Below are 11,518 nucleotides of genomic sequence, written 5' to 3'. Positions count from 1 at the left end.
GGTGCTTGGTGCTTGGTGCTTGTTGTTTGATGCTTGGTGCTTGGTGCTTGGTGTTTGATGCTTGGTGTTTGATGCTTGGTGTTTGGTGCTTGGTGTTTGATGCTTGGTGTTTGGTGCTTGGTGTTTGGTGCTTGGTGCTTGGTGTTTGGTGCTTGGTGCTTGGTGTTTGATGCTTGGTGTTTGATGCTTGGTGCTTGGTGCTTGGTGTTTGGTGCTTGGTGTTTGATGCTTGGTGCTTGGTGTTTGGTGCTTGGTGTTTGGTGTTTGGTGCTTGACGACCGGTGTGGACAGTGGGGAGGAGGTGGTTGAACTTCATGGTCTTCAAGGTTACAAACTCAGGGGTGTCGCCTTGTCACCTTCTGTAAATATGACTCACAATGCCGTTTAGGATGGTGAGTCAGCCACCACCTCCTTCTCCACCACCACCTCCTCCACCACCACCACCACCACCACCACTACCACCACCTTCTCCACCACCACCACCACCACCACTACCACCACCACCTTCTCCACCACCACCACCTCCTTCTCCACCACCACCACCACCACTCCGTAGAGCTGCCACCGCCTCCTTATAAGTCAATGTTGATGCTAATGCAGTCCAGACCACCGAGGTGTCAGGCTGTCTCCCAGAGCCTTATATAGCAGCCGCTCTAGTGTCTCCCTCGCTCTTCATCAGTGCATTAGCGTATCTAACCATAGGGGAGGGGAGGGGAGGGGGTGTTGTGGACACATGCAGAGTCTGCTAATGCACCAGTCACAGAAAGGTCACGGTCCTCTGCGGCTGGAGGGATGTGTTTAGAAACCGTTGGTACCCGTGTGTGATGGACAGCCCGAGCTCAACCCCAGTAGCCATGGAGGACACGGGGAGGAGGGGGGTGGGGGTGGGGGGGGGGGGGTAGGGAGTTGGGCTATGAGCATTGTGCACGTAGCAAGTCCCCTCTGTGATTGGGTATAGGGTTACATCCCAAACGAGGGGCAGGGGGGTCACAAGCAAACAGTCTGAGGGGAGGGGAAGTGTGTTCTCTGGTGAGAGGGGTCGAATGCTAGCCTGGAAATCCAGACCCATATCTAGAAAGCTGTAGGGTCTAGCAACGAGTAATGAAAATGGCCCAACTCGAGGGGCGGCACCAAGCATGCATTTGAAAATATTTTAAAATATCACTGCACGCAATTGGATAACACTACGACCAATCAGAAGAATACAAGGGGTGACGTATCCAGACCAGCGGAGCTAACCAATAGATAAGACTCTTGCCGTATACAGACGGTAAAACAGCAACGCTTTTGGCCCGCCTACACCCATGTGATTGGTTAATGTTCTGGGCCAGGGGAATCGGGGAGTGAGTATATTGCTCGTTCCCAGAGTGACTCGCTGAGCGAATTCATATTGTGCTCTTGCGAGAAGGGTGAGGGTTATTCTCTGGTGGAAGGGTGAGATATGGAGTGAAGGTTTGAAGTGTATGCTCTAGTAGTGAAAGGCTGAAGGCATTTATCTGACTGGGTTGAAATACCTTATTGTGCTTCAACAACAGTCCCCTTATTCATCCACACTTCAAATCTTTTCCCGTTTTACATGAAATGACTCACCAGACGACCTATGCTAATTTGCTTGTAAGCTGCACACACACACACACACACACACACACACACACACACACACACACACACACACACACACACACACACATTCAAAGCATCACACGGCTCGAATGTAACCGACCGAGCGATTTTCAAACAATGGCCATTGAAATGGAAAGTGCAGACTCCAAGGAGCGGATCTGCAGAGTCCAACACCGCGGCTGTGACTGTAGGTCTGGACGTCTTAATGGAAAAGGTTTTAGTAGGGCTTTCTGAATTTGGAAAGCAGTTAAGGGGGAACCTACATGGCAGCTTTTAAGACTGTGGTGGCTGTCAGGTTACTGTATATCAAAGAGCGTTGTGTGAGCCAAGGGAATAGTTTGGCCGATACATTTTATTTGTCTAAGGTCCTGAAGACGGATTGCTCATACCAGGTTTATGCCTGCTCAGGTGACCCACAAAGACGCTATTTGTGTCTGCATGGGTCCGTCTCGCAGGGGTTACATGGTCTGGGGGTGGCGGTGGTGGGATTGATCATGGAGCATTTCAGGAACCGTCGCTCTGCAGACTGTTTGTACAATGCCACTCACAGGCCAGTAAACAATACTAGTCTTCCTGCGTTTGTGTTGCGGAATGTTTTGATTTGGCGGTGCCAACTAATGCGAGATCGTATCGTCTGTCCATGGTGATGGAAAGAGCTGATGTGTCAGGTGATGGAGTTGTTGTTTAAGGAAATGTTATGTTTTGAGCTCGATGAAACACAACATGACAATGACCCAATGTTCCCAATGTTTGGCTTGACCGCCTCTTCCAAATCCAAAAAATGTTGTCGCTCAGTTTTTTAGTGACAAAACAAAGCCTTGATCTACACCACATGTTCATGACAACCATGACAACCTGGTCTGAGTATGTGTATGTGTGTGAGTGTGAGTGTGAGTGTGAGAGTGTGAGTGTGTGAGTGTGTGTGTGTGTGTGTGTGTGTGTGTGTGTGTGTGTGTGTGTGTGTGTCTCTTGGAATTGGAAAGAAAACCACATATAGGACTTCAGGACCTTTTCCTTTGTTAATTAAATGTTAATAGTGGAACACCCAGGTAGAGAACAACAGAGGAAAACAGAATGGTATCCGATACCGCTGGCTTCCTGCCACTGGAGCGTTTTGACCACTTTTCTAACCGTCTTTGCCAGAATGATTCTCACAAAACCCCCGTGTGTTGGGCTGGAAGAATGAAGCTGTTAATGTAAAGTTGTTAAGATTATGTTTGTGTCACCGACGGTGTTTATTCAACAGAAGAACCCTTGTAATAGCCAGGAAGTTGAATCAGCTTATCGGAACGCCGATTCAAGGCTCTCGTCTCTGACTCCAGGATGTTTTACTACGTGGCTCAAACATTTTCCATTTATGGATTTGCAAATCATACAGAAAGCCACCAGGGCATAAACACCTGCAGATCTTTATGCGACGACTCGCTCACTGATTCACCCGCCCCCCACTGTGATAAAGGATCTCAGCGGTCCAGAGAGCATGTTAGCTCGCTGGTGACTCAACCGTCCTCCGACTAGGGCTCTAAATAAGGCAGTGAGTTTCAGGGGCTGTTTATCCCTGCCCTTCCCCAGTTAGGAGCACTCACTGTTCCCCTCCTCATACCCCACGCCCCCACTCCCCCCACTCCCCCCACTCCCCCCAACAAATGATGCTCATGACCTGGCACACACACAGACAGACAGACAGACAGACAGGCAGACAGACAGGCAGACAGACAGGCAGACAGACAGACAGACGGGCGTATTGACAGAGGAGAGAGGGGAGGAGGAGAGGAAATAATAGAAGATGAGTCATATAGACACAGATAGGCAGGCAGGCATACAGACAGACAAACAGACAGACAAACAGACAGACAGACAGAGAGGCAGACATACAGACAGATAGATAGACCTGGACTCGCCAAATGGAGCCATTGTTCTCACTCCCTCGGATGCCTCCCGCATGATGGGAACACTCCCAGGAAGGTGAGGACGGTGAGCTAATGAGCTAAGAGGAGAGGAGGAGAGAGGAGAGGAGGAGAGGAGAGGAGGAGAGAGGGGAGAAGGAGAGGAAGGGATGAGAGGAGAGGAGGAGAGGAGAGGAGGACAGAGGGGAGATGAGGAGAGAGGGGAGGAGGAGAGGAGAGGAGGAGAGGAGAGGAGGAGAGAGGGGAGGAGGAAAGAGGGGAGGAGGAGAGAGGGGAGGAGGAGAGGAGAGGAGGAGAGGAGAGGAGAGGAGGAGAGAGGGGAGGAGAGAGGGGAGGAGGAGAGTGAGAAGGATAGAGGAGAGAGGAGAGGAGGAGAGAGGGGAGGTTGAGGAGAGGAGGTGAGGGAGAGGAGGAGAGGAGAGGATGAGAGAGGGAGGAGGAGAGGAGAGGATGAGAGGAGAGGAGGAGAGAGGGGAGGAGGAGAGGAGAGGAGGAGAGAGGGGAGGAGGTGAGGAGAGGAGGAGTGAGGGAAGTAGGTGACGAGAGAGGGGAGAGGAGAGAGGGGAGGAGGAGAGAGGGGAGGAGGAGAGGAGATTAGGAGAGAGGGGAGGAGGTGAGGAGAGTAGGAGAGAGGGGAGGAGGTGAGGAGAGGATGAGAGAGGGGAGGAGGAGAGGATGAGAGGAGAGGATGAGAGGAGAGGAGGAGAGAGGGGAGGAGGTGAGGAGAGGATGAGAGGAGAGGAGGAGAGAGGGGAGGAGGAGAGGAGAGGAGGAGAGGAGAGAAGGAGAGAGGGGAGGAGGAGAGGAGAGGAGGAGAGAGGGGAGGAGGCGAGGAGAGTAGGAGAGAGGGAGGAGGAGGTGAGGAGAGGAGGAGAGAGGGCAGGAGGAGAGGAGAGGGGAGGAGGAGAGAGAAGAGAGAGAGGGGAGGAGGAGAGAGGAGAGAGGGGAGGAGGAGAGGAGGTGAGGAGAGGAAGAGAGAGGGGAGTAGGAGAGGAGAGGAGAGAGAGGGGAGTAGGAGAGGTGAGGAGGAGAGAGGGAGAGGAGGAGAGAGTGGAGGAGGTGAGGATAGGAGGAGAGAGGGGAGGAGGGTGAGAAGAGAAGGAGAGGAACAAATAGAAGAGGAGTCGAGAGGGGAGGAGGTGAGAAGAGAAGGAGAGGAACAAATAGAAGAGGAGTCGAGAGGGGTCGAGGTCAGGAGAGGAGGAGAGGAGGGGAACAAAGAGAAGAGGAGGAGAGGAGAGGAAAGAAACAGAGTGAAGAGAATAACAGGGGAAGAGAGGGAACACAACTCAAATGGTAGCAGGGGTAGAGATTTACTATGAATCATTGGCTCAAACACCGAAAGGACTGAATTAATTCACAATATAAGCCCCTCTCCTCCCCAACCTCTCAGATAAGCTATCAGCAAGGTCTTCCCATTGCCTTCGTTTCTACATTCCAAGTGATCTGCATTTGTTAAAGTATTCACTCGCGAGACAGACAGAGAGAGAGACAGAGAAAGAGGGAGAACGGGGCTGTGTTTTGAATGTCAAGCATGGAGTTGAAGTTTGAATTGAATTGGAAAAACATGAATAGTTTATCAGCTATCCTCACACAGTAGGAAGAATTCCAAAGAATGATCTCATGTCTGTGCCGGGCGACCTCTCTGCAGTCTGACGCCGGGCTCTTGTTCTCTGACAGGCTTCTCTCACACTGATAAGCACTCATAACCGTCGGGACTCTGCGGGCTAAAGAAACAAAATCACAGAAAAATCATTGTTACTTTCGCCCACTACATAAAGGGCGTTGTCCGCACTCAAGTTCAATTCTTTCTTTTGTTCTGCATTTTCCTCTCCTCTGACTTCCTCTATTTTTCCAGTGATCTCTATCTTTGTTTGTTTCTCTTTCTTCAGTAATTTAATTCTTTCTCTTTTGTTCTTAATTTTTTTTATTTGTTCGCTTTTTAATCATTTAAATGTTCATTTATCGACCATTTCCATATTGATTTCTAGCTTTCTTCCTTTCATTCCTCCCACCCATCATCACCCCCCTCCTCCTCTCCTATGGGTCCTCCTGGACGCTGCAGTAAAAGCTCTCCATGCGCCGTGGGTCTGCTTCACATTAGTGATTGGCCACGGCTCTGTGTGCGCCTCCTGCCTACAGGTCAGTGGAGGGAGGATCTCTCTCTATCTCTCCGCTTCCCTCCCCAACTCCTCTGCGCCTTGTCACATATCAAACCCATGTCCCATGACACACACACATGCAGACTGAATGCACACGTAACTGACACACACACACACACACACACACACACACACACACACACACACTCAACCACACACACACATTCGGACACACCTATCTAGGACTGGAGCTGCCAGGAACATTTGAGTCCCCTGGTAAAGTTTATTTGTGGTTGTGTGTGTGTGTTTGTGTGTGTGTGTGTGTGTGTGTGTGCGTGTGCGCCTACGTGTGCATGTGCGTGTGCATGTGTGTGTGTGTGTGCGTGTGTTTGTGCATATGCGCATGCGTGCGTGCGTGCGTATGTGTGCAGAGTCTTTGTTGCCATGGGCACCAACTAGGAAGCTTGGATCCCCTTGGGAACTGTCGTCATGGACACACCTCACCGGCCAAATAGAAGACATGTGCTCACAGCGCGTCATGTTCCGGGCCGGGCCACGGCCGCAGAGGAGTTGAGCAAGACTGGAAAAAGTGAAATCCACCCCCCCCGCCCCCCCCTGGTTGTCTTGTAATAACCCCATCTGGTGGGGTGGGGAGCCTGTGACCTCATCATCATCTGTGTGTGAGGGGAGATGAGCGGAAATGGTTTGTTCTCTGGTGGTGGTGGTGGTGGTGATACCATGATGATCAAAGACGACGTGTGGGAGAGAGAGGAGGAGAGCATTTGATGTTTGACCTTTTGTACCGCTGTTGTGTGTTATGTTGTGTCTGCATTGTACAGGTGATGATGCCTGTGGAGGTGGAGACGAGTAAAGAGTCATTCGGCGGGGGAAACAGTCACTCACTCACCGTGACCTCACTTTTTGCAGTGTACTCATACTGATAATCCAATGTTCACTCCGGTGAGTAGCGGTGAGGTAAGCGATAGTCTCTGTGATGTTGACGCCCACGGCCCCCCCGTGGATCAAAGCCACTGATACGATAAACAAGACAAAACAATACAGTCCTGCTCTTATTACCCAGCAACAGGAGATGATGTATCAGTGACAGCAGCTCCCACTGCTGCGCCGCCTCTTCCCTCAGCAGCCCCCCCTGCAAAAAACACAACCAAGTGAAGGGTGCAACTGGCAGACGCACAAAGAGCCAAAGTGTAGTCTTCCTTACTGCGCTCTGATTTAAAAGTCAGCTTGCCTAAACGCTCCAGTGCCTGCTGCTGCTGCTGCTCCGTGCTATAATTGGTTCCATGTCTCACCGTGGTGGTGGTGGTGGTGGTGGTGGTGGTGGTGGTGTGAGCAGTACTGGTCATTTCAGAGAGAGAGAGAGAGACGTGGATGACAGGGAGAGAGCAAGAGAGAGACAGAGAGAGAGAGCGAGAGAGAGAGAGAGAGTGGGAGCGAAAGAGAGAGAGACAGACAGTAAGAGAAAGAACGAAAGAGAAAGAGACACAGAGAAATAGACAGAGACAGAGCCAAAGAGACAGTGACAGAGAGACAGAGAGACAGAGAGACAGTGACAGAGACAGAGAGACAGGGACAGAGACAGAGACAGTGACAGAGACAGTGACAGAGAGACAGTGACAGAGAGACAGAGACAGAGACAGAGACAGAGAGACAGAGAGACAGAGAGACAGAGACAGAGAGACAGAGAGACAGTGACAGAGACAGAGAGAGACAGAGAGACAGAGACAGAGAGACAGAGAGACAGTGACAGAGACAGAGAGACAGAGAGACAGTGACAGAGACAGAGACAGAGAGAGACAGAGAGACAGAGAGACAGAGACAGAGAGACAGAGACAGAGACAGAGACAGTGACAGATACAGTGACAGAGAGAGAGAGAGACAGAGACAGAGACAGTGGCAGAGACAGAGACAGTGACAGAGAAAGAGACAGTGAAAGAGAAAGAGAAAGAGACAGAGACAGAGACAATAACAATGACAGAGACAGAGACAGTGACAGAGACAGAGACAGTGAAAGAGAAAGAGAAAGAGACAGAGACAGAGACAGTGACAGAGACAGAGACAGAGAAAGAGAAAGAGAAAGAGACAGAGAAAGAGACAGAGACAGTGACCGAGACAGAGACAGAGACAGAGAAAGAGACAGAGACAGTGACAGAGACAGAGACAGTGAAAGAGAAAGAGAAAGAGACAGAGACAGAGAAAGAGACAGAGACAGAGACAATAACAATGACAGAGACAGAGACAGTGACAGAGAGGTGAGGCCACTGGGGTGTCAGAGGGCTCAAATGTTCTGTCCAGTGTGTTGACGTCACTGTTATGGAGACCTCTCTCTGAGAACATTCACACGTGGGTACTTGCTATGACTAAGGCAGTTCCTCTTCTCTGACTGTACTTCCTCACTGCCATGGCAAAGGAGCCTGGGGTATTCAACCACAACCTCCTACTGCCTAATTTCATTTAATAATAAAGAAGGAATGTGGTAAATGTAGCACCTAAGTGGGGGTCTCAAAACTTCTCCAAGTGGGTCTTACGTCTTACAGTTGATATCATCCGGTGGCATGACACACACACACACACACATGCTTCTATTTATAAATCTTTTTCTTTACAAATAAAACCTTAAATGGTCAATTGAGGACAGGCAGACAGACTGTCTGACATACTGACACACATCACCTGCGATAATGAACAGATGTTCAGCGGGTGGAGAGAGACACAGAGCCCCTGTGTACCGGGCGTATCCAGGTGTTTCGGGGGGGGGGGGGGCGGGGGGACCCCTCCCCCCGGCAGCAGCAGAGTGGGAGGAGGACCCGTTCCACAGGTGTGTCTGTCAGCTGTCACCGCCGCGCTCCGGAGCTCTCCGAGAGCCTAGTGTGAAGGCACGCCGCTGAGTGAGTGATGGACCCTTCAATCGTAGGAAAAACACAGGTGACCCTCATAACAGTAATTATGGCTCTGCTGCTTTTAGGTACCAGGGGGAGGAGAGTGAAACCAGTAAAGATAACACGTATTCACCGTGTGCCCTGGTACATACACGTAGCACACCCATAATTAGCATTATGAGAGACACCTGCGTTTTTTTTCTTTGACACCCCTCATGTCTATTTGTGCACAGGAATTATAATTAAAGACGAATGAAGGAGGAATCCAGAAGAATTTAAAGAAGCGAGTTCAATTCAAAGTTATTTTGGTAAACTGGTAATAAGATAATGATAAGAAGGAGCTACATTCATCACTTGCTTTGGACGTGTCTCCACGTTGAGACCATGATGAATGGCTGTCCTCCAGATGGGCGCCGCCATTGATTCCGGCAGCAGTCTGCGACTCCTGTCCTTCTCCCCCGGTCGCCGGGCATGGGACCGAGGCTAAGCAGGGAAACAGATGCCCATTTATCAGGAGAGGTCCACTGAGGCGCAAGCACCAAACCCAGACAATGCCCGCACTGCAGTGACCCGACTGTCTGTCAGTCAGTCAGTCAGTCTGTCTGTCTGTCTGCCTGTCTGCGTAAATCATATGCAAGTCATTTTCCACAAAAATATCTAGTTCACATTTATTATTTTGGCTCGTACGGGAGCGTATGATTCATCACACGCTATTTGTTATATCTTCAGAATTATCTTGCGACTTAATGTCATGGGTTCTCTCTTCCCCCCGCTGATTTCATTTCCCTCAGTAACCGTACCGAGTGGAAAGATCTCAGAATGTGAAATCCAAACACGTGATTATGAAAAAGGCCAAAGAAAGAAGGCGAATGCGACTGAGGCGAACGCGCCGGGCTGTCCTCCGCGAGGCGACCGCGTGCCGCTGCGACGCGTCGCCCAGCCCCCCCCCCCCCCCCCCCCCCCCGCCGCCGTGCGCTCGGATGCGCCGCGTCCTCCCCGGGTGTCAGCTGGTGTGAGGAGTGGTCCCAGACCCCCGCTCCGACATGCACAATGAATCAAGGCATGACGTCACCTGACCTAGCCCGGCTCTCCGCTCTGCTCTCGCTGACATAGACCCGGAGTCTGGGAGCCAGTGGAACATACCGCTCACGATGGTCTCTCGGGCGGTAAAGGTCGTACTCCTGCATAGGCGCTGGGTGAGTCCGAGGGGTTTGGGGTTGGGGGTGGGGGGCGTAGAAGAAGACGGTGGAGGAGGGGTAGGAGAAGACGGTGGAGGAGGGGTAGGAGAAGATGGTGGATTAGGGAGGGAGGGGGACTTCCACACTCAATGTTCCCGTGGACACCTTCCCCGCCCGGCTGAGGGCTGAGCTGTAGGTCATGCTGTGTTATTAACACAGCATGGGAGCATAACTTCCTTTCATTCGCTCTGAGGACACACCCTGCACCAAGAGTGATAGAAGGACTCTGCGTAAAGGCAAGGAAATACCAGGGGCTTCTGCAATCATTCATCATCTCGGCCTACTCCTCTCCCCCTCCTCCCCCCTCCCCCCCTCCTCCCCCCTCCTCCTCCTCCTCCTCCTCCTCCTCCTCCTTCTCCTCCTCCCCTCCTCCTTCTCCTCCTCCTCCTCTCCCTCCCCCTCCCCCTCCTCCTCCTCCTCCTCCTCCTCCTCCTCCTCCTCCTCCTCTCCCTCCTCCTCCTCCTCCCCCCACTAACCTCTTTTGTAGTCCTAATTACACACACTGCCGTGTTGTCCCTCTCACTCAACATGGTCCTAATGTCATTGTCAGCTCGCTGCAGCAAAGTGCTCCGGGCGCGTGTCTGTCTGAGGGGCGTCCGGACAGGCACGCATACTGAGGGAGAACTTAAGCAAAACACGGCGCTCAACCCTAGCATTATGGCGCTCGTCATCGAGGGTAGATTACAAGGTACGGAGCAGAGGGCCGCTCAGAGGAAGGAGGGACAGGTCGAGGTAACGGACACACTCTGCCACTCGACACGGAGACCCTTTCTGAACCAGTTGTTTCTTTCTTCTGCCCCTTAGCCCTTAATCAGTAAAACTGAAAGACGTGTGGGTGGGAGTCAGGTGGTTCAACAAAGAGTGTGTTGATCCACCTGTCTGCCTCTTTCTGTTAGAGTTTGCGAGGGAGAGAGAGGGAGGGGGAGGGAGGGGGAGGGAGGGGTTGGAGGGCTGTCACTAGAAAGGGCTGGGAGGCGACCCCCTCCACCCCATGGGTGAGTGGACACACGCTGCAGGTGCCTAATGAAGGGCCTGTCACACGGAGGGGCCCCCCAAGGTCACCGTTAGATGTTAACTACAGAGCCTTGTAATCTGCAGACCCCCTCATACACACACAAACAGAGGGCAGCACGTGTGTGTGGGTATGTGTCCATTTGTGTGATTGTGTGTGTCTGTGTGTCGGTTAGTATGTGTGTGCGTGTGTGTGTGTGTGTGTGTGTGTGTGTGTGTGTGTGTGTGTGTGTGTGTTTCTTGGTCAATTTGTGTGTATGTGTGTATGTTTTCATATTTGTATGTGTCTGTGTTTGTATTTGTTTCGTATGCGTATGTATGAGTTTAACCTATTTGTGTCTGTTCACATGTGCGTGTTCACATGTGTGTGTGCATATACATGTTTTCATCTGTGTGTGTGTGTGTGTGTGTGTGTGTGTGTGTGTGTGTGTGTGTTAGTGCGCTTGCCTGTGTGTGAGGAAGGAGGGACAGGTCAAGGTAATGCGTATGTATGAGTTTAACCTATTTGTGTCTATTTGTGTGCGTTTGTTCACGTGTGTGTGTGTGTGTGTGTGCATATACATGTTTTCATCTATGTGTGTGTATGTGTGTGTGTGTGTGTGTGTGTGTGTGTGTGTGTGTGTGTGTGTGTGTGTGTGTGTGTGTTAGTGCGCTTGCCTGTGTGTGTGTGTGTGTGTGTGTTAGTGCGCTTGCCTGTGTGTGTGTGTGTGTGTGTGTGTGTGTGTGTGTGTGTGTGTGTG

The sequence above is a fragment of the Micromesistius poutassou genome (assembly GCF_964030765.1).
Source record: "Micromesistius poutassou genome assembly, chromosome: 15".
Taxonomy (NCBI): Eukaryota; Metazoa; Chordata; class Actinopteri; order Gadiformes; family Gadidae; genus Micromesistius; species Micromesistius poutassou.
The sequence above is the reverse complement of the archived record's forward strand: the minus strand, read 5'-3'. Positions refer to the sequence as shown.